The sequence below is a fragment of the Mus caroli genome, chromosome 3, assembly GCF_900094665.2.
Source record: "Mus caroli chromosome 3, CAROLI_EIJ_v1.1, whole genome shotgun sequence".
Lineage (NCBI taxonomy): Eukaryota > Metazoa > Chordata > Mammalia > Rodentia > Muridae > Mus > Mus caroli.
Window position 1 is genome coordinate 52,898,230 of NC_034572.1, and position 23,519 is coordinate 52,921,748.

General features: G+C 37.3%; 1 pseudogene; it reads left to right on the forward strand.

Annotated features, from left to right (window-relative positions):
• Window positions 1-23,519, forward strand: part of LOC110291820 — a 162,011-nt pseudogene that overhangs the window by 5,803 nt on the left and 132,689 nt on the right.

The window sequence follows — 23,519 nt, forward strand, 5'->3', positions numbered from 1 at the left end:
CCTGAGTGAGGTTACCCAATCACAAAAGAACTCACATGATATGTACTCACTGATAAGTGGATATTAGCCCAGAAACTTAGAATACCCAAGATACAAGTTGCAAAACACATGAAACTCAAGAAGAATGAAGACCAAAGTGTGGTCACTTTGCCCCTTCTTAGAATTGGGAACAAAACACATATGGAAGGAGTTACAGAGACAAAGTTTGGAGCTGAGATGAAATGAGGGACCATCTAGGGAATGCCACACCCAGGGATCCATCCCATAATCTGCCTCCAAATACAAACACCATTGCCTAAGCCAGCAAGATTTTGCCTAAAGGACCCTGATATAGCTGTCTCTTGTGAGGGTATGCCAGTGCCTGGCAAACAGAAGTGGATGCTCACAGTCAGCTATTGGATGGAACACAGGATGTCCAACGGAGCAGCTAGAGAAAGTACCCAGAGTGCTAGGTGGAACAACAATATGAACTAACCAGGACCTCCAGAGTTCGTGTCTCTAGCTGCATATGTATCAGAAGATGGCCTAGTTGGCCATAATTGGTAAGAGAGGCCCCTTCGTCTTGCATACTTTATATGCCTCAGTGCAAGGGAACATCAGGGCCTAGAAGTGGGAGTGGGTGGGTAGGGGAGTTGGGGGGTATGGGGAACTTTTGCAATAGCATTTGAAATGTAAAATAAAAAAATACCTAATTAAAAAAAAGAAATATGTGAAAGGAAAAAAAAAGACTTCAGAATTCATATATTAGTCTATATAGCACCACTACAAGACAGTATGTCTTTGTGGATCTGCAGAGATCTGGTCCACAGGGCTGTGATATTACTTAATGATTGTTACATGTATTTAATATGAACAGGAAACACATATTAATAGCAGGAAACTTTCCTAAAATGAATCTCTAAAAGCCTTGCTTAATAAGGGCAAACCTGTCACAGTTGATATAGTAATCCAAAGCAGGTCATCTCAGGAAGATTCCAGGTAGCTTGATCCAATATGGCTCCTGAAAAAATTGATCAGTAATGTCTTAGATAGCTTATCAAAAATACTCAAGACAGCCTGACTTCAATGGTATAATTACAAGGTAGCTTCTCTTTCCTTAGAGGAATTTTAAGAAAAAGAAACTGTTTTGTAACTGGAAATGAGGATCATAAACTATAATTAACATAGTAACTGCAAAACATTTTATAATCTTTAAACTAAAGTAGAGATAACAGAGATTGCATAATGGGCAAAAATCCTTGCTGCACAAGCATAAAGATCTTCATTCGGGTCTCCAGAACTCACAGACATCTGAATGTAGTAGCATGGATTTCCTGCAGTGGGAGGGGAGGGGAAGACAGGAGAATCACTAGAAGCTCCTGGATCAGAAAGATTGGCATATATAGCTGGAGCAATTGAACTTGACTTTAAAAAGGTTAAAAGATAAAGACCAACACCACAGTCTAACTTCCACAAGCACACATGGTTGACATGATTACACACACACACATACACACAAGGAGAGAGAGAATTCTATAATACTAAATTGAATGACCAATGAAACAAAAATAAAATATTGGAATATACATAGAATGTCATATTATAGACAGTTTTTTTAGATAAAACTATAGTTAAATCATACCTATGCAAAATGCATTGAAAAATTTGGTGGCATTAAATGAGATTACTATTTCTAAACATTTAGAATTTAAGTTATTTATTTATTTGTACCTTATGTATTCCCTGTTGCATTAATTCTTTGAGAATTGTATACAATTATGTTTTTACCAGTCTTGAAACTCTTTACTTAACCATCCAAATTTCCTAACTTTCTCTCTCTCTCTCTCTCTCTTTTTCTTTTCTTCTCTACTAATCATGTTCAATCTGTATTACCTGAGCCCTCTTGGATATGGCATCAACTGGAGGTAGGGTGATATATGAGAAGCCAACTCCTTTGAAAAAACTGACTCTTCCTCTCCAACTAGCTAAAGGTTTCCAATAGCTCCTTGGCTAGGTGTAGGACATCATGTCCACTTCCCTCAACCAAGATGGGATTTAGGGTGACTTAAGTTTCATGGGCTTGTGCATGGTGAAAAATCACTGATTTCATGTAATCAGCTAACATTGTTTCTGAAGAACACTGGGTTGTTGGTATTTTTGTTTTTGTTTTTGTTTTTAATTCATTCAATATCTCTGGCCTATATAGTCTTTCAGTCTCCTCTTCTGCAATAATCTCTGAGCTTTGGCAGAAGAGAAGACAGTATAGATAATCCATTTAGAGTTGAGTCCATATTGCATCTCTGTGTTAATCACAATCTACTACCAACAGATGCTTCTGTAATAAGGACTGAGAGATTCATTAATCTACAGCTATAACAATAAGTCATTAGGAGATTGTTTACGACTATGCACATTTATGAGTGGCAGTAGTAGGTTCCTACTATGGCCTATGACCTGTCTATTCAGATTCTTGACCCAAAAATGGGATTAGATATAAGTTTCATCTTGTGTAGTGGGGCTTAAATCCAATAAAAATGTGATTTTTTTTAACCCATAATATTCAACTCTCTATTGCAATAGTAGGCAAATTTTGCCATCCCAGTGGCTATTGTAGTTCACAAGGTTCACAGTTGGGCAAGATTGGTGATGGCAATTCTCCTCTGGTAGTATGCATAGCAACTTCCGGTCTTATAATAACAGGAAAGTAGGGATAAAGTTTCCAAGTCAGTATCAATTATAATATGTGCAAGTAGGCATTTATTTATTGTTTGTTCATTTGACAGTTTTATTCATTTACCTGATGAAGTTCCTTCTTTCACCCCTTCATGAGCCTACTTGAATCCATTTTCTAAACATGTTTTCCTCCTACTTTTATATCTTCAATCTTTTGTGTGATCCAATGAGTTTAATTAGTAACTTGATAAGAATTTCAGGGAGATTATTTACTAGAACAAGGGTAAATGACTCACAGATATTAAAAAAAATTATACCTCCTTCCTCAATAACCAATAACTGCCAGTATGTCTCCAGGGAGGAATGGGATTTTGCTCATCCCCCATCATATGACTTGTTCATGAACTCAATCTTGTGCTGGTCTGATGCAGATGAACACACTGAGATATCCATGCTACAAAATACAGTCTGAAAATAATATCAGTCCTCTAAAGAATTATCACATTATATCTGTCATTACAGATGTGTGTTTGTTGCTATTAAAGTAAAAATGTATAATGGTTAAATTTTTTGTCGTGCTTTTATAGGCTGAATTATTTGAAAAAATAGGTCTCATGAAATATGAAAAAATATTTTCAACTATATCAGCACTTTACATTGTACAAGCAGTTTCAGATGAAAACGTTACAGTGATTGACAAAGACTTCAATAACATCCCTGTTCGTCTGTACTTGCCAAAGAGGAAGTTGGAAAGAAAGAGTCCAGCTGTGATTTTCATTCATGGTGGCATGTTTGCCTTCGGAAGTTGCAGTAAGTATATTTCTGATATATGTGTTGTTCATACACACACACACACACACACACACACACACACACACACACACACACACATATATATTCAAAAAAGTTCTGTGTATTGACAGAGTTTTGTCCATATAATGTTGACTTGGGTAATATGTACTTCTTAGCAGACATACATTAGAAATTATAGGCTGTGGCTTACACATTTACAGCTTTGTAATTAAAACAGTCTTTGAAAAATAAGATTGTTTCATTAGGAAAATGTTACTTTTAAATAAACATGTGGATAGCCTAGACTTGGAAGTGTAAATGATGACCTTGGAATTCAGATTAAAATCACATAAATTTCACATAAATTGTATGAAACACTAACGTGAACCAGTTACTTTAGTTGTCAGACCTGAAATATAATTGTGATACTGCAGTCCACATTTGTACAAGTAGTAGATTTTGATATAACAATAACATGTGAAGGTTAGAAAACAAAGCATAGCTTGCTATTGAAATGATAAAAGTTAAATAAAGCTGAGTAATCAGTTCCTGGCTTAAAATTCTGTACTTTTTTCCGTTTTGTTTTCTTTCTTTCTTTTTTTATACCCCAGTACAGGAGAATTCCAGGGACAAGAAGTGGGAGTGGGTGGATAGGGGAGCAGGGCATGGGGAGGGTATGGGGGACTTTCGGGATAGCATTTGGAATGTAAATGAAGAAAATATCTAATAAAAATTGGAAAGCAAAACAACAACAAAAACAAAATAGAAACTTCTGTATTCTTATCCAGAGGTGAGTGTGGTTGCTATAACACCAACATACACACATGGGGGTGGGGGGTGCAGAGAGACAGAGATAGACATAAGAACTCAGGGGGAAAGGGAGAATTTTAAACTTGATGACTTATGGATTTACTACACAGAAAAGTATTGGAATGTTGTACTGTGTACTTAACAGATGTAACAAACAAGTAATGGAACTCCTGTCCTCAATGACTCTGTAGCTAACAATGATATCTAGTATTTTGTCTTCATAATCTGTGAATATTTCAAGTTAAGCTAAAACACCACTGTGGAAAGCTGGGCAGCAAACTGAGTGAGCATGTTTCAGAAAGGTATTTCAGAGACTTCTGCTGAGTAGTTCCTTTTTAGATAGGTGTTATCATCATGCTTTACTGCTGAAAAAGCAAATAGAGTGAGAAATGTTTTCAAAGTCCAAAAGAAAGAAGAGGAAGCAAGAAGCCTGTAAGCAGAAATCAGGGAGGAGCAGCCCATGCAAGCTCTCCGTGTGGCTGGAAAATTCTACCTCTCAGAAGCACTTAAGCCCTCTGTTGTGCTCCAATGTCTAAACTGTCATCCTGTTTCCATCCTTACCTGCTCTTCTGGAATATAGGTGCATGTTTGGTATCTCCCAGTCCACCTCTCTCCTTACCTGTCTACACTGTCTGAAACCTACTGTCATATTATTGATCCCTTCTTCATTACTCTCTACTTATATCCTGGGATAAGACATGTTTATCTTATGTTATCAAAATGAGTCTCCACTTCCTTGGAATTATATTTCCTTCCAATTTGTTACCTAATTTGTGTTTCTTCTACCTACAATTGTACCCCCTTTGTTGATTCCTAAGTATGCACTCTTTTCTGCCTTGACCTCTGGCTGTTCTGAGACTTGTTTCCATATTTGTCTCTTTCTTGGCTTTTGACTCTTTCTTAGAGAAGCATAGTCTGAGAGGAATCCTTGTGCTTTGCTCCACTGTTAGCTTGTGTAAAAGAAATTACGGTGTCCTTCATTTTTCCTCCTTTACTTTATCCCTTCCTTTGCACCTGCAACATTAAAACAAGAGAAAAGCTAAAACCATGATGAAATAAGTTAATTATTTGTACTTTATCAATACTAATATTCCCTACATTCTAGTATTTTATTCTTCAGTTGTTAATTCCACATTTTCCTATACTTTATTCTTCATTTGTTTCCACTCTAATCCCATGCCCCTACTGTTGATATGGGCTGTTCCCCTCCTCTAATATTCTTGCTGAACTTAAGTTCAATCAATTCATGTAGACTGTTGTGCATACCTGGTTATTAGTGTGTCATATGAATTCCTTAATGGATACCATCATATTTCTTTCTCAAAGAGTAAACAGAGAAATGAATACATCTTCCAAGAACAGAAGAAAGGCAGATATCCCTCGGCAGTGACCACTGTACACTGTGTTACAGTCTCTTACCTCTTATACTTTATAACATGCTCTGGGCAAAGAATTCTGAGCATCTTCCTGTTCCTACCCATACTTGGTAGCTTAACATTTAGATTGCATCCTGGTCTTCAATTCTGTCACTTTTTTTCTCACCTTCCATGCCTTGAAAATATAGCTACAGAAATTATTGATCAACATTTGAGATATACTGACCACCTAAGGATAAACCTTTGGTTGAACATTGATGCGTAGATCTTTCTTTCCTAATTTTATAATTTTGTCCACTTTCTGACTCTACTTAGTTACATATATTTCTCTGAACTCTGAAAATTCTCATAAACATTAATTTTTTCACTAAAATATTTTAATTTTTCTCTAATGTGTTTCTTCATGGTTATTTTTTATCTGTTTATGTCTAACATGATGGATGGCAATTTATACATTTTAGGTGAATCAATATATTTTGCTACCTGAAAGGAACACTGACATTGCTGCCTGTGAAGCATTTTCCTTTGCTCTCCTATCTAATTCTTTTAAGTTGATTATGACTTTATTCCATCCACAGTTTACATTTTAAGGAACTCCAAATGTAAGTAAGAACAGGCTATTACTTGATTTTATACAAATTAAATTACTTTTCTATACATAAAATTAATATGAAGTTTACTTCTAAGTTTATTAAATATGCATGACCTTATGTAAAAATGTAAGCCTTTGGCAAAGGAAAATATTCATTTGTTTTAATTACAGTAAAAGTACATCTTGCTTTAAGTAAGTTGACGTCCCTTCATTGAAAAATTCCTTTAAAAAATAACTATGGTTATATCTTCCTTTGTGAAAATTATAACACTAGCTACAATGTTATTTCTCAACTTAATTCCATATTTCCTAATTCTTCTATCAAGGGTTTTAGGGAATATGGTGGTAATGAGTTGCAGACAATTTACTTTTTATTTCCTAAATTCTAACAGTATTTTTCTATATAAGAACAAAAGTGGGGACTACAGTGTTCCATCAATTTACCACAAATCACATTTCTAGCACATTCATAGGTATTGGTAGGTTGCCATTGTTTTTCTACTAACAGTGCACCAATTTATATTTATTTCATTCATTTCAGAGTTAGAGGCTTATGACAACCTGAACAGACTCACATCAAACAAGCTTGGAGCTGTTGTTGTAGGAATTGAGTAAGAGAATAATAATACTTTTTAACACATCCTGTGTCCTCACAATATAAGCTTGACTTTTTCAAAGCTTGTCACCTAGCCATCATATAGCTATATTCTGGGGGATTTCGGTATATAATTTTTCCTAGAAATTTTATATCAATATATCCTCAAAGGCATTAGTATCTGCTGTAATTTTTGCCATTGTACATACAATTATAAAACCAGAGGAATAAACATCTTTATTGTCACAGCTATGACATCTCTTGAAATATGAATTCCAGGTTTCACAAGTAGCTAACTTTACCTGCAGGTAACTTACCTAAAATGTGTACTCATTCTATTCTTGGTATGTTGGGTTTTATTTGACCTGGCTATAAAACAGTATAAGGTTACTGCTGTTCTTGGTTCTAGTGTTTTTAAGTTAAAATGTTAGAAAATTTTTGAATATTTTAAGACATTAACAGAATAATATCTTAATATCTCATAACTTTTATCAACATTTCCACTAACATACAAAAATATGAGCAAGTTCTTTTTTACTTTATGAACAACAGTTTCCTCTGTACTACTGAAACTCTCATCAGAAGGATGAAGACTTTGCTATATATTTTGCCAGTTCCATAGTGCATGATGTAGAAATAGACTTTACAGACTTACAGAACTCAGGCAAAATTACTGAAAGAAATTTCATAGTTCAGAGTAGATTATGAGCCAGTAGAACCCACCAGAGATTTCAGTTCCAATCTGGTCATAGTTTCTTGTTAATGGAACCAGAAAAAAATCTTAGGTTTTAAGAAATATTATAACAGGAAAAATGATGTGCCTTTCATACATAAATTTTGGCTAAATTTAGTACATTATTGCCTTAAATAATGTACTAAATGCTTTTTAGTGGGATGATATATTGTATACTGTTTAAGACTTCAGATACTTTTCAGATACTTTTTGTTCTTTATCTTGAAGAATATTAATATTTAAGTTATTTTGCTAGTTTTCAAATATTAAAAAAACAGTAAAATATAAACATGCACAAGGATCATATGGTGGGCACTATTTGATATAAGCATGTGTAGTATTCACTAATTCTAGCAGATATTAAGATGATAAAAATAAAAATGTGAACTCCATTGAAGTGCACTCCAAAGACAAAACACACACAACAAAGACTGAAAAGATGTAGTAGTACTTAGTCTAATGAAAAAAAAACAAAAATTTGTGTAAGATCTTTGGTATACTTAAAATATGTATATTTCATAATGACTATGTTGATTTAAACACTGATCTTCAGTTTAAGATATGAAATTCTACATTTTTGTTGATTATGTACATACATATATTTATAATTAAAGTCATCTGTCAATAATTTTTTCTCATATTTTCTGCATTCAGTTTCTGGGTACTCCTGTCAATGATTCTGAATTGTTTGCACTGGGGACCACTGACACATGCAGACATCAACCTGTGAACACACCTTCTCACTCATTTACCTTCTACCAATATCTCAAACCCTTAAGCACAAACTAGTCCTCACTTTTAAGACAGAAGTTACCAGTGAGCTCTATTTAATTTGTGAGACTGAGAATTTAACGTAGGGCAAATATCAGTGTATCTGTTGGTGAAAGTGAGATATTTCCTTGCATAACTTTAACAAGGGATTTGTTTTGCTTCTGCTTGATTTACCTCTAAAGCTACAGGCTTACTCCTCAATATCAATTCCCAGCTGCCCTTGAAGACTGTGTTTATGTGACCAAGTTCTTTCTCCAGGATAAAGTTCTTGCAAAATTCAGAGTGGATCCTTCTCGCATATGCAATATGGGAGACAGTTCTGGGGGTGCCTTGGCAGCAACAGTGACTCAGCTGGTATGTTGTGTGTGTTATATACATTTTAATCCTAATGTAAAAGAAGCTGTGTTTCAGGTGTGTTTGTGTCACTTTGAATTAAAAGACGTTTCAGTGGAAAAAAGCCTTGAAGATATGGGCACAGGGGAAAAAAGTCCTGAACAGAACAGCAATGACTGTGGTATAAGATCAAGAATCCTGCTTGTGGACGTTGTACATCGTGGTGCGCACTAGGCTCCGCACCACGATGTACAACGTCCACAAGCAGTAAATCAGATAAGGGACTAATATCCAATATATATAAAGAACTCAAGAAGGTGGACTCCAGAAAGTCAAATAACCCCATTAAAAAATGGGGCTCAGAACTGAACAAAGAATTCTCACCTGAGGAATACCGAATGGCAGAGAAGCACCTGAAAAAATGTTCAACATCCTTAATCATCAGGGAAATGCAAATCAAAACAACCCGAGATTCCACCTCACACCAGTCAGAATGGCTAAGATCAAAAATTCAGGTGACAGCAGATGCTGGCGAGGATGTGGAGAAAGAGGAACACTCCTCCATTGTTGGTGGGATTGCAAGCTTGTACAACCACTCTGGAAATCAGTCTGGCAGTTCCTCAGAAAATTGGACATAGTACTACCGGAGGATCCAGCAATACCTCTCCTGGGCATATATCCAGAAGATGTCCCAACCGGTAAAAAAAACACATGCTCCACTATGTTCATAGCAGCCCTATTTATAATAGCCAGAAGCTGGAAAGAACCCAGATGTCCCTCAACAGAGGAATGGATACAGAAATTATGGTACATTTACACAATGGAGTACTACTCAGCTATTAAAAAGAATGAATTTATGAAATTCCTAGCCAAATGGATGGACCTGGAGGGCATCATCTTGAGTGAAGTAACACAATCACAAAAGAACTCACACAATATGTATTCACTGATAAGTGGATATTAGCCCAAAACTTAGGAAACCCAAGATATAAGATACAATTTGCTAAACGCATGAAACTCAAGAAGAATGAAGACCAAAGTGTGGACACTGTGCCCCTTCTTAGAATTGGGAACAAAACACCCAGGGAAGGAGTTACAGAGACAAAGTTTGTAGCTGTGATGAAAGGATGGACCATTTAGAGACTGCCATATCCAGGGATCCATCCCATAATCAGCTTCTAAACGCTGACACCATTGCATACACTAGCAAGATTTTGCTGAAAGGACCCAAATATAGCTGTCTCTTGTGAGACGATGCCGGGGCCTAGCAAACACAGGAGTGGATGTTCACAGTCAGCTATTGGATGTATCACAGGGCTCCCAATGGAGAAGCTAGAGAAAGTACCCAAGGAGCTAAAGGGATCTGCAACCCTATTGTCGGAACAACATGATGTACTAACCAGAACCCCGGAGCTCTTGTCTCTAGCTGCATATGTATCGAAAGATGGCCTAGTCGGCCATCAATGGAAAGAGAGGCCCATTGGACTTGCAAACTTTATATGCCCCAATATAGGGGAATGCCAGGGCCAAAAGAATGGGAATGGGTGGGTAGGGAAGTGGGGGGCACTATGGGGGACTTTTGGGATAGCATTGGAAATGTAATTGAGGAAAATATGTAATAAAAATATTAAAAATAAAAAAAAATAATAAAAAAAAAGACGTTTCAAATATACTTATACCATGGTGCCCTGATTCCCCTTTTAAAATATATTACCATATGTGAAATCACTCGTACAAGAGTATCCGTGAATCTCACTTTCCAGGGTTCTTCAATATTCTCTGGAATGGGTGAATAAAGACAATAAGCCAATAAAATACAAGAGAATCCAAAGCACAGAGACTTGTATCCCATGATAAATGTCCCGCGAACCTGTGTGCTGTGATAGTGAACATCGTCCCATATATGGAACAGAAAGACAAAGGTAGGTCAACTGTGTGAGGTCCAATGATGGTATTAGCAATGGAGTTCTAAGATCAAGTCACTGTTGAAACTGGTTATGCAACTGCAATGCTTTCTGGAACAGAACTTACTACAAAATGTCTGATAAAGTATGCAGCAGTGGCAAAACCTTATGAGAGCAGTGAGTTCCTAGTTCACCACAGGACACCAGAAAAGCAGAAGCATTAGGAAACCTAATTAGAGCACATAAAAAAGACCAAGAAATCCCTTTGTTCTATTGCCATTTGCAAAGAGTAGAAGCAACACTATGAAAACAACATAAAATGTTAGGCAACATTTGATCATCCTTAAGGCTAACAACCACAGCACAGGTCATTTAGAAAATTTCAATGAAATGAAATTGCTATTCTTTTCCAACTTACCAACCAATTCATCTAATACTTAGATTTGTATGTAGCTCGCCACATATTAAACATAAACCTTGTAGATTCATATAGTTACTTGTACAATCATGGAAAAAGCTACACTTTGATTAAACACTTGCTGCATCCTGTTATTCCATATCCTCAGATTAGATGAAAAATTTTAAAAATTGAGAAGGACTTGCCATCATCTGTTCCCCTGTGAAATTTTTTTGTCTGACTCTCCTAATCATGTCCTACCAGCTCATCCATAGAACACCTACTTCAGGTGAGGGCTCTCCCAGCTTCCACATTAACCTGTCTCTCAGAAGCATTTCCAGGCATTCCTCTCATGTTGCAATCATAACACAGCCCTGCTTTCATGTCAGTCTGAACACTGGAACTTCTAGGTCAAAAGTCATTCTCCAATTTGGGGAACTAAAAGGGTATGGATCATGGATAGAAGAAGGTTTAGGAGGCTGCAAACCAGTTGAACTGGTCAACCCTGCAGGTGCATCCTAGAAGCATCAACCCACTACTTAAAATATTAGGTTACTTTTGCATATTCTTCCTACCTTCTCTCCTCTGAAGGGCAAAGAACTCTCACATGGAATTAAATTGACCTTATTCTCACTCCCATCCAGTCAGGTTAGCTCTGTTTACCCTCAAATTTTCAAAAACAAAATTATAATCAGTAAGAAAGAAAACATTAAAATGTTTTTATGTCTGGCTTCTGACATCACATTTTATTTCCTAATAAGGAAAGCTCCACATTTCTAACCTGGAGAGATGGGAAAGGCAAATCAGAACAAATTCAGGTGTATGTTATGTTGAATTTGCCTGTAACTCTATGGGGAAGAGATCTCTTGTCACAGCTGGGAGTTATAATATACAGTCCTAATGAGAGGATGACTAAGCAGATGCTCAGACAGGGACTTTTGCCTGGTCATGGGCTAAAAAAGAAGGGACAAGGTATTAAGACTTTTGAAGATCCTAAACCCCACTCTAACACAAGAGGTTTGGAGTATTTTCAGTAATGGCCATTATCTTGCCTGCATCCCACACCGATAAAATTCAATGGCTTAATGATATTCCGGTGTGGGTGGATCAGTGGTCTTTACCTTAAAAAAAAAAAAAATAGAAGATGCCTCTTCGCCAGTGCAGGAGCAAGTAGATGCAGGACATTTAGTAGAATCTCAGTCCCCTTGGAATACACCAATTTTCATTATCAAGAAAAAAAAAATCTGGTAAATGGAGATTGTTGCAAGTTTTAAGAAAAGTTAATGAGACCATGGCATCTATGGGAACTTTACAACCTGGGCTTCCATCCCCAGTAGCCATTCCTAAAAGATATTATAAAATTGTGGTATATCTGAAGGATTATTTCTTTACTATTCCTTTGCTTCTTAAGGATTGTGAAAGATTTGCTTTTAGTGTTCCTTCTATAAATTTATTTATTTATTAATTTATTTATCATTATACATAAGTACACTGTAGCTGACTTCAGACGCACCAGAAGTGGGTGTCAGATCTCATTATGGGTGGTTGTGAGCCACCATGTGGTTGCTGGGATTTGAACTCAGGACCTTCGGAAGAGCAGTCAGCGCTCTTACCTGCTGAGCCATCTCGCCAGCCCCCCTTCTATAAATTTTAAGGAACCTATGAAGAGATATCAATGGACAGTTCTCCCACAGGGCATGGCTAATATTCCTACCTTATGCCAAAAGTTTGTGGCACAAGCCATTCAGCCTGTGAGACAACAATGGCTTATTATCCACATCATTCATTTCACAGATGATGTTTTGATGGTGGGAAAAGAACCCCCAGGATTTTGCTTTTGTGTTATAGAGATTTACAAAAAGCTTTAGCTGGTAAAGAATTACAGATAGCTCCTGAAAAGATACAAACTAGGGATCCTTATAATTATTTGGGCTTTAGACTTACTAATCAAGCTGTTTTTCCCCAGAAGATAGTTATTCGCAGAGACAACTTAAGAACTTTGAATGATTTTCAAAAAATTTTAGGTGATATTAATTGGCTTTGCCCCTATTTAAAGCTTACTACAGGGGAGTTGAAACCTTTATTTGATATTTTTAAAGGGAGTTCTGATCCTACCTCCCCTAGATCTTTAACCTTAGAAGGATTGCTGGCCTTACAACAAGTGGAAAAAGCTATTGAAGAACAATTTGTCAATTATATAGATTACTCTTTGCCTTTACATCTCTTAACTTTTAATACAATTCATGTGCCTACAGGATTATTATGGCAAAAGTTTCCTCTAATGTGGATACTTTCGAGGATATCTCCTAAACGTAATATCTTGCCATATAATGAAGCAGTAGCTCAGATGATTATCCTTGGAAGAAAGCAGGCACTAACTTAATTTTGCAAAGAGCAAATATTATTGTTCAGCCTTACAATGTAGGTCAAGACACTTGGCTGAAGCAGCACAGTACAGATTGGTTGCTTGCTCAAATAGGATTTAAAGGAACTATAGACAGCCACTACCCTCAAGATAGGTTGATAAAAGTTTTGAATGTACATGAGGTGATATTTGCTAATATGACCTCTTTACAACCCTTATACAATTCTGTTCCAGTGTTTACTGATGGCTCCTCTAAAGGGTAAGCTGGATTTCTTATAAATAATCAACAGGTAATCATAAAGACTCCTGGCCTCTCAGCTCAATTAGCAGAATTAACAGCAGTACTGAATGTCTTTCAGTCTGTGAATGATGCTTTTACTATTTTTACTGATAGTTTATATGTTGCACAATCAGTGCCCTTATTGGAGACCTGTGGTATGTTTAATAACTTTAATACGCCAGCAGGATCCCTGTTTTCACAATTGTGAAACATCATTCTTGCCCGAAAACATCCGTTCTATATTGGACACACAGGATCTCATTCTGGTTTTCCTGGACCTCTAGCTGAAAGCAATGATTGCATCGACAGAGCTCTAATAGGAGAAGCCTTAATTTCAGAACCTGTTGCTTTGGCCAAATGTGATCATGAAAATTTCATCTCTCTAGCTATACCTTAAGGCTCCGACATAAGATCACTAAGGAGCAGGCAAGAATGATTGTAAAACAATGTCCTAAATGTATTACATTATCTTCAGTGCCACATTTAGGAGTTAATCCACGAGGTCTTATACCTAATCATATTTGGCAACTGGATGTAACTCATTATGCAGAATTTGGAAAGTTGAAATATATACATGTTTGTATTGACACTTGTTCAGGATTTCTTTTTGCTACTCTGCATACTGGAGAAGCCTCCAAAAATGTAATTGATCGTTGCCTACAAGCCTTTAATTCCATGGGATTGCCTAAACTTATTAAGACAGATAACAGGCCATCCTATTCTAGCAAAAATTTTACTTCATTTTGTAAAGAATTTGGCATCAAACATAAATCTGGAATTCCTTATAGCCCCATGGGACAAGGAATAGTTCAACGTGCTCATCTCACTTTTAAAAACTTGGCTTTTAAAAATGAAACAAGGACTGCTATATCCCCCAAGGTCCCCAAAGGCACATCTTGCTTTTGCTTCATTTGTTCTAAATGTTTTGCAAACTGATGTTAAAGGTCAGTCTGCAGCAGATCACCACTGGCATCCAGTTACTTCTAGTTCTTATGCCATGGTAAAATGGTGGGACCCATTAACTAACGAATGGAAGGGTCCAGACCTGGTCCTAATCTGGGGAAGGGGCTCGGTCTGTGTTTTTTCACAAAAAGAAGATGGAGCATGATGGCTGCCTGAAAGATTAGTTTGTCAACTGGACACAGATCCTGAATCTTCCAGTAAGCATGACTCTGACCTTGATTATAGCTAAAAATCCTCTTTAGCTGAAAAGTTAATTTGGAGCACAACCTCCTCTCCCAGAAAGTTACAGCCTTTCTGTGATTCTCAAAGCACCTCCCCAACACCAGGACCTCTGAGTCTAAGCCTGATCATTGCTAATTTGCAATTGAATGGAGTACCTGGACTTCCCTCAAGGAAGCTTATATATTGTTGCTTTTCACTGTCTCGACTTTGATTTTCAAGCAGGTCAGTCAACTCCCTTCAGCTTGACTGCAGCAGGTGTGCAGCCTCACCTCCAACAGCACAGATGGCAGTTATTAATCTTCATCAAGAAGAGAACATATTGTGGCTTTGGTCTGAATTGGAATTAAGGTGTGCTAATGAGAGGGCTGGACAGTCAATGACAGGCACCCATATCTCAGAACCATACCAATTTAAGACAGAGGTACATGCCAAAAGGCCGTGGCTGTTGATAACACACCACAGAGCCATGTTTTGTGTGAAATATAACACAAACAAGCTGCATGTAGCTTCCAAGACAGAATTGGATGGTTCAGGAAGATCTAAGATTTCCTAAGACAGCCACCATAACTCTCAGGCAGGACTACAGAGCATAAATAAATTTTATGCCTCAGTCCAGTTTTTTTAATATTAATAACAGGGAGGAAATTGTAACCTCCCCACAGCCTGAAGCAGGCTGAGCCAGACCTTGACCTTGCTCCCACTAAGGAGATTACCTAGGGTGGAGCTTTCCTCCCTAGATCACTCTATTGTTCAGCCACTGCCTTTGTTCCCCTTCAAGATACTGCTACCTGCTGGGAGGCTGCTGAGCTATTCCGGAGACTACACCCTATCCTGCATGTGTTCACCTGCAGCTGGTTCCAGGCTCCAAGGATGAATTGGTGGGAATGGGCCTCCCCCCTCCCCCTTTATAAGGACATTTCCCATTAAACATTTGAGCTTTGATCAGGAACCTTGACTTAACTCCATTTTTCTCTCAACTGCCCAATTCCCCTCTCTTTTAGCTCCAGCCTGCCACTCAGGTGTACCCAGTCCATGTGAGCCGCTGGCCAGCTCGAAACATATTCCTAAAAGCATAAACATGAAAGCACGAGAACACGCCAATACTTATGTCAATAGTATCAGAGAAAAATAAAAATGTCAAAGGCAGCAAAGCCTGAGAGATGTTTTCCTGCCCTGATTTCCTGTGTATCCAGGTGACTCTCATGAGCACAAGAGAGAACTGGTTGGGGAGAGGGCATTGCTCTGGGTGAGGGGCATTGTTGTGTTGGAAGAGACTGAATGTGCGCTGGTGCAAACTGAGAGAGGACACCAAACCAAACTCCAGTATCTCAGTGTAACTAGCAGTTTTGCAAGCAGTATAAAGACAGCAGTTTTGCAAGCAGTATAAACACAGAGGAATCCCCCAAAAATTCACAACTGCTGACAAAACAAAGTAAAAACCGTGGAGTAAATAGAATTCTAAGGTGACCCTCAAGGTTCCCAGTCACTGGGAAATACACATTATCTTACATAGTCAGTTAGACAATAAGATTAGTACTGAGGAAATTTTGTAGGTGAAATGAAATTTTCAAACAAGGGGCCTTCAGACCAGGTGACTAGATTAGATGCCCTAACCAATCACATGGTCCCTTAAATCAAGGATTTACATTTTCTGCACAAAAGACAAGTCTGAGAGGGGAAAAATGGAGACCAATTGAGATATCTCAATTGCCTCTTAAAGTAAAAGGGTTCACATGGCAAACTTTAAAAAAGAGATGGTTTCCCAGAAAGTAACTGAAAAAAAAAAGCCAAAAAAAAAAAAATTTACGCCAGTTATGGTTGGGCACAGCTGAATCCCCAGCAAGAAGGATATCACTTGGAAAAAGAATTATGAGTTCAAAGTGAATCTTGGCAGCATTTCGTGCTTTAGGTCAGCTTTACTATGAAGTAATCCTTTTTCTCAAAATATAAAAGAGACTGGTAGGGAGTAAGAGACATAGAGAGATGGGAGAAGAAGAGCAGGAGGGAAAATGGGAGGAATGAGAGAAGAGGGAAAGAAAGAGAGAAGGAGGAGAGGGGGAGGGGAAGATTAAGAAGTAGACAATGGAGAGGGAGAGAGAGAAGGAGAGGGAGAAGGGAGAGGGAGGGGAAGTAGAAAGGAGGGAGGGGGACATGAAGGGGTAGGGGTACAGGTATGGTTAGAAGGAGGGGAAAGGGGAGAGAGGGAGAGGGGGAGGTAGGGGACAAGAGAGGGAATGTTCTTAGAATGATTCTTTAGTTTCATAGCCATAGAAAATTACAGAGGTTCAGTATATAATATCTAAAGATCTGCATCTTGTAGCATACTTTTGCTAGTTGGTTTTTATTTTCCACCAGTCGCTGGGTTCACATGCAACAGGCAAAACCAGAATGATTTTATGTGAAGACTGAGCTCCCAAGCCAAAGCTATAGGGGTCTGAATATTCAGTGGGGGTTGTGAGAGGATATTCTAATTGCTGATATAAATGTTGATCACTGTGAGAAATTTTAGTGCTGTTTCCTTTGCTGTCCATTTGATGAAAAAAGAAATTGAACTGGGCATTAGAATATCAGAAGGCTGACATTGTCTTATAAGTACCAAGCAAAATGGGAAGGGTGGGGTCAGATCTTCCATCTCTACCACTAACATATGGTGCTTCTTTTAATACCTATTTCTGGAATGTTTGTCAAATTCAGGATGATGAGGTCACATGGGTTATTTTCATGACTTCTAGTCTGATCCAATGAGTCCTTTGATCTACACATCTATTTTTAAGTCTGTGTCATGCTTATTTCCTTCCTATGGCTCAGCACTATAAGAAATCTAGTATGAGGCTTTGTGGGAATTTGTCAAGCAGCATTCTTTTCCCTAGAACTCTTTTGCTGTGCAGGATCTTTTTTAATTCCTGATGCATTTAAGATTGGTTTGCAGCGACACTGCAGTTTTAAATGATGGCCTTGAATCTACAGTAGGCTTTGTATAATGGATATTTACTCAATAGTAATTAGTGATATCTGTAGTTATGTTTGGTTTTTCATTTTCTAGTGTCCTGCTCAGTTGTTTTAAGGTTTTAACCTGTTGTCAGACTGTTAAATGAATAATAAGGTATTATTTTCTCAAATTATTGATGATGAGATTATTTTACTGATTCATTCCCAAAGGGATTGCCAGCTGTATAGAGGGAGACTACAGATTATTATATTTTAATTTTGTCTTCTTCCACTTTACTGTATGTACTTTTCATGTCTTAGTGTTTTCTGGTCGACTATTATTAGGGGCACTTATATGTCGAAACATGTACAAAAAAGGAGGCTGAGACTTCTCCTTAGTCTACACATCACTTTTGTGTTTATCTTGTCTTATTTCTCTAGTGAATATTTTAGCATAAAATTAAATAAGAATAAGAAAATTGTACATTTTACCCAAATGTTTCTTTATATATCCTTTATTATGTTGAGATATATTTCTTCCCATTTAGAAAATTTTATCATGAAGATTGCTGTTTTGTCAAAATACGGTTTTTGCACCTATTAAGAAAACCATATAATTTCTTTATTTGAGTTCACTCATATCATTTACAACATATATTGGCGTATGCATATTGAACCATCCCTGCACATCTGCAAACAAATCTACTTATGGTGAGTGAACTTCTTCATGTGTTCTTGATTTTGGCTCACATGTATCTTTTAAATACTTAATCCCAGATATTTGTTTGTCAATATAATTGGTCACAAAACAGGCCTCAACAGATACAAAAATATTGAAACTGTCCCATGCATCCTATCAGACCACCATGGACAAAGGGTGATCTTCAATAACAACATAAATAATAGAAAGTCAACATTCACGTGGAAGCTGAACAACATTCTTCTCAATGATACTTTGGTCAAGGAAGGAATAAAGAAAGAAATTAAGGACTTTATAGAGTTTAATGAAATGAACCCAAAACATACCCAAATTTATGGGACACAATGAAAGCATTTCTAAGAGGAAAACTCATAGCTCTGAGGGCCACCAAAAAGAAACTAAAGAGAGCACACACTAGCAGCTTAACAACACACCTAAAAGCTCTAGAATAAAAGGAAGCAAATTCACCCAATAGGAGTAGACAGCAGGAAATAATCAAACTCAGGGGCAAAATCAACCAAGTGGAAACAAGAAGAACTATTCAAGAAATCAACAAAGGAGCTGGTTCTTTGAGAAAATCAACATGATAGATAAACCCTTAGCCAGACTCCCTAGAGGGCACAGGGAGAGCATCCTAATTAACAAAATCAGAATGAAAAGGGAAACATAACAAAAGATCCTGAAGAAATCCAAAACACCATCAGATCCTTCTACAAAAGGCTATACTCAACAAAACTGGAAAACCTGGATGAAATGGACAAATTTGTAGACACATAACAGGTACAAACGTTAAATCATGATCAGATTAATGATCTAAACAGACCTATATCCCCTAAAGAAATAGAAGCAGTCATTAATAGTCTCCAACCAAAAAAAGCTCAGGACCAGATGGGTTCAGTGCAGAGTTTTATCAGACCTTCAAAGAAGATCTAATTCCAGTTCTGCACAAACTATTCCACAAGATAGAAGCAGAGGGTACTCTACTCAATTCATTCTATGAAGCCACAATTACTCTGATACCTAAACAACAGAAAGACCCAACAATGACAGAGATCTTTAGACCAATTTCCCTTATGAATATCGATGCAAAAGTCCTCAATGAAATTCTCGCTAACCGAATCCAAGAACACATCAAAACAATCATCCATCCTGACCAAGTAGATTTCATTCCAGGGATGCGGGGATGGTTTAATATATGGAAATCAATAAACGTAATCCACTATATAAACAAACTCAAAGACAAAAAACCACAGGATCACCTCCTTAGAAGTGGAGAAAGCATTTGACAAAATCCAACACCCATTCATGATAAAAGTTTTGGAAAGATCAGAAAGTCAAGGCCCATACCTAACCATGATAAAAGCAATCTACAGCAAACCAGTAACCATCATCAAAGTAAATGGTGAGAAACTGGAAGTAATCACACTAAAATCAGGGAATAGACAATGCTGCCCACTTTCTCTCTCCCTATTCAACATTGTACTTGAAGTCTTAGCCAGAGCAATTTGACAAGAAAAGGAGATCAACGGGAAACAAATTGGAAAGGAAGAAGTCAAAATATCACTATTTGCAGATGATATGATAGTATATATAAGTGACCTTAACAATTCCAACAGAGAATTCCTAAACCTGATAAACAGCTTCAGTGAAGTAGCTGGATCTAAAATTAACTCAAAAACTCAATGGCCTTTCTCTACACAAAGGATAAACAGGCTGAGAAAGACATCAGGGAAACAACACCCTTCTCAATAGTCACAAATAATATAAAATACATTGGCGTGACTCTAACTAAGGAAGTGAAAAATCTGTATGATAAGAACTTCAAATCTCTGAAGAAAGAAATCAAAGAAGACCTCAAAAGATGAAAACATCTCCCATGCTATTGGACTGGCAGGAACAATGTAGTAAAAATAACTATCTTGCTGAAAGCAATCTACAGATTCAATGCAATGCCCGTCGAAATTTCAACTCAATTCTTCAATGAATTAGAAAGGGAAATTTGCAGATTCACCTGGAATAACAAAAACCTAGGAGAGCAAAAACTCTTCTCAACAATAAAAGAATCTCTGGTGGAATCACCATTCCTAAACTTAAGCTATACTACCGAGCAATTATGATTAAAACTGTATGGTACTGGTACAGCTACAGACTAGTAGACCAATGGAATAGAATTGAAGACCCAGAAATGAACCCACACACCTATGGTCACTTTATCTTTGACAAGGGAGGTAAAACCATCCAATGGAAAAAAGACAGCATTTTCAACAAATGGTGCTGGCACAACTGGTGGTCATCATGTAGAAGAATGACAATTGATCCATTCCTATCTCCTTGTACTAAGGACAAGTCTAAGTGGATCAAGGAACTCCACATAAACCAGAGACACTGAAACTTATAGAGGAGAAAGTGGGGAAAAGCCTTGAAGATATGGGCACAGGGGAAAAATTCCTGAACAGAACAGCAATGGCTTGTGCTGTAAGATCAAGAATTGACAAATGGGACCTCATAAAATTGCAAAGCTTGTGTAAGAAAAAGGACACTGTCAATAAGACTTAAAGCTACCAGAGGATTGGGAAAGGATATGTAACAATCCTAAATCTGATAGGGGACTAATATCCAATATATATGTAAAGAACTGAAGAAGATAGACTCCAGAAAATCAAATAACCCCATTAAAAATGGGGTACAGAGATAAATAAAGAATTCTCAACTGAGAAATACTGAATGGCTGAGAAGCACCTAAAAAAAAAAATGTTCAACGTCCTTAATCATCAGGAAAATGCAAATCAAAACATCCCTGAGATTCCACCTCACACCAGTCAGAATGGCTAAGATAAAAAATTCAGGTGACAGCAGATGTTGGCAAGGATGTGGAGAAAGAGAAACAATCCTCCCTTGCTGGTGGGATTGCAAGCTCAAACACTTTGGAAATCATTTTGGTGGTTCCTCAGAAAATTGGACATAGTACTACTGGAAGAACCAGTAATACTTCTCCTAGACCCCAACCAAAAATATTCTCCTGACACATAATAATCAAAACACAAATCTACAGACCAAAGAAAGAATATTAAAAGTGTTATGGAAAAAAAGGGCAGATAACAGAAAAAGGCAAACCTGTTAGAAATACACTCACTTCTCAAGAGAGACTCTAAAAGCTAGAAGGGATTGGAGAGATAAGTTCCAACCTGGTAAAGAAACATACATGCCAACCTAGACTACTTTATCTAGCAATACTTTCAATCACCATAGATGGAGAAAACAAGTTATTTCAAGACCAATCAATGTTTATACAATACCTATCCACAAATCCAGCCCTTAGAAAATAATATAAGGAAAATTCCAACCCAAAGAGAATAACTACATCTAAGAAAACACACATACCAGCAAAATCAAGAGAAATACACACACACACACACACACACACACACACACACACACACTACCAACATCAAAATAACATGAATTAACAATAACTAGTCATTAATATCTCTCTACATCAATGGTTTCAATTCCCATGTAAAGACACAGGATAACAGAATGGATGCATAAACAGGATCCATTATACAACTGTATATAAGAAACACACCTCAGCAATAATGATATACATTATCTTAGAGTAAAGGACTGGAAAAAAGGTTTTCAAGCAAACAGACCCAAGAAGTGAGCTTGAGTAGCCATTCTAATATCTAATAAAATAGACTTTCAACCAAAATTAATCAAAAGAGACAGGAAAGGATGCTTCATTCTTAAAGGAAAAAAAAAAAAACTACCAAGAAAGAATCTCAATTCTGAACATCTGTGCTCCAAACTTAAGGGCACCCACATTTGTAAAAGAAACATTAATAAAGCTTAAATCCCACCAAAAAATGCATTAATAGTGGGAGATTTCAACTCCCTACTCTTCCCAATTTACTGGTCATCCAGTCAAAAGTTAAACAGAAGCTCATTGGCTAAACACTCAGGGCCCATCTAGATATCTCCGTAGTATGCAAAATTCCAGGTTTTTATGCTATCTGACTGTCCTCAAGTAGAGGCAAGTGTGGGGGCTTAGAATCCACTGACAAGGTCAGAGAAGGAGAAAATCTGTTTAAAAGTGTGTTCCGTTTTATACCTTTCTCAGAGGTCATCAGGTCATGGTGAACTTCAACACTAATTAGCAGAGTTGTCCCAAAAAATTAATGAGAGTAACAGACATTATGAATCAAATGGGCCTAAAAGACATCTATAGAATGTTTCAATGAAACATAAAAGAATATACTTTCTTCTCAGCACCTCATGGATCCTTCTCCAATACTAACCATATAGTTGGACAAACAGCAACCCTCAACAAATGCAAGAAAACTGAAACAACACCTTGTATCTTGACAGACCACTGTGTATTAAAGATGGAATTAAACAACAACAGAATCACAGAAAGCCTACATACTCATGGAAATTGAAAAACTTTATACTCAATGATCTCTGAGTCAAGAAAGAAATAAAAAAAATAATAAAGACATTTTATAATTCAATGGAAATGGAGGGACAACAGCACAAAACTTGACTTACTTCAAAAGCCTATACTCCACAAAATTGGAAAATCTTAAGGAAGTGAATGATTTTCTTTTTTCTTTTTCATTTAAATTTTTTATTAGGTATTTTCTTCATTTACATTTACAGTGCTATCCCAAAAGTGCCCCATACTCTCCCCACCACCACACTCCCCTACTGACCCACTCCCACTTCTTGGCCCCGGCATTCCCCTGCACTGAGGCATATAAAGTTTGCACAACCAATGGGCTTCTCTTTCCACTGATGGCCGACTAGGCCATCTTCTGCTACATACGCAGCTAGAGACATTGGCTCTCGGGGGTGGGGAGCGGGACTGGTTAGTTCATATTGTTGCTTCACCTATAGGGTTACAAATCACTTTAGCTCCTTGGGTACTTTCTCAAGCTCCTGCATTGGGGGCCCTGTGATCCATACAATAGCTGATTGTAAGCATCCACTTCAGTATTTGATAGGCACCTACATAGTCTCACAAGAGACAGCTATATCAGGGTCCTTTCAGCAAAATCTTGCTAGTGTATGCAATGGTGTCAGCGATTGGAGGCTGATTATGGGATG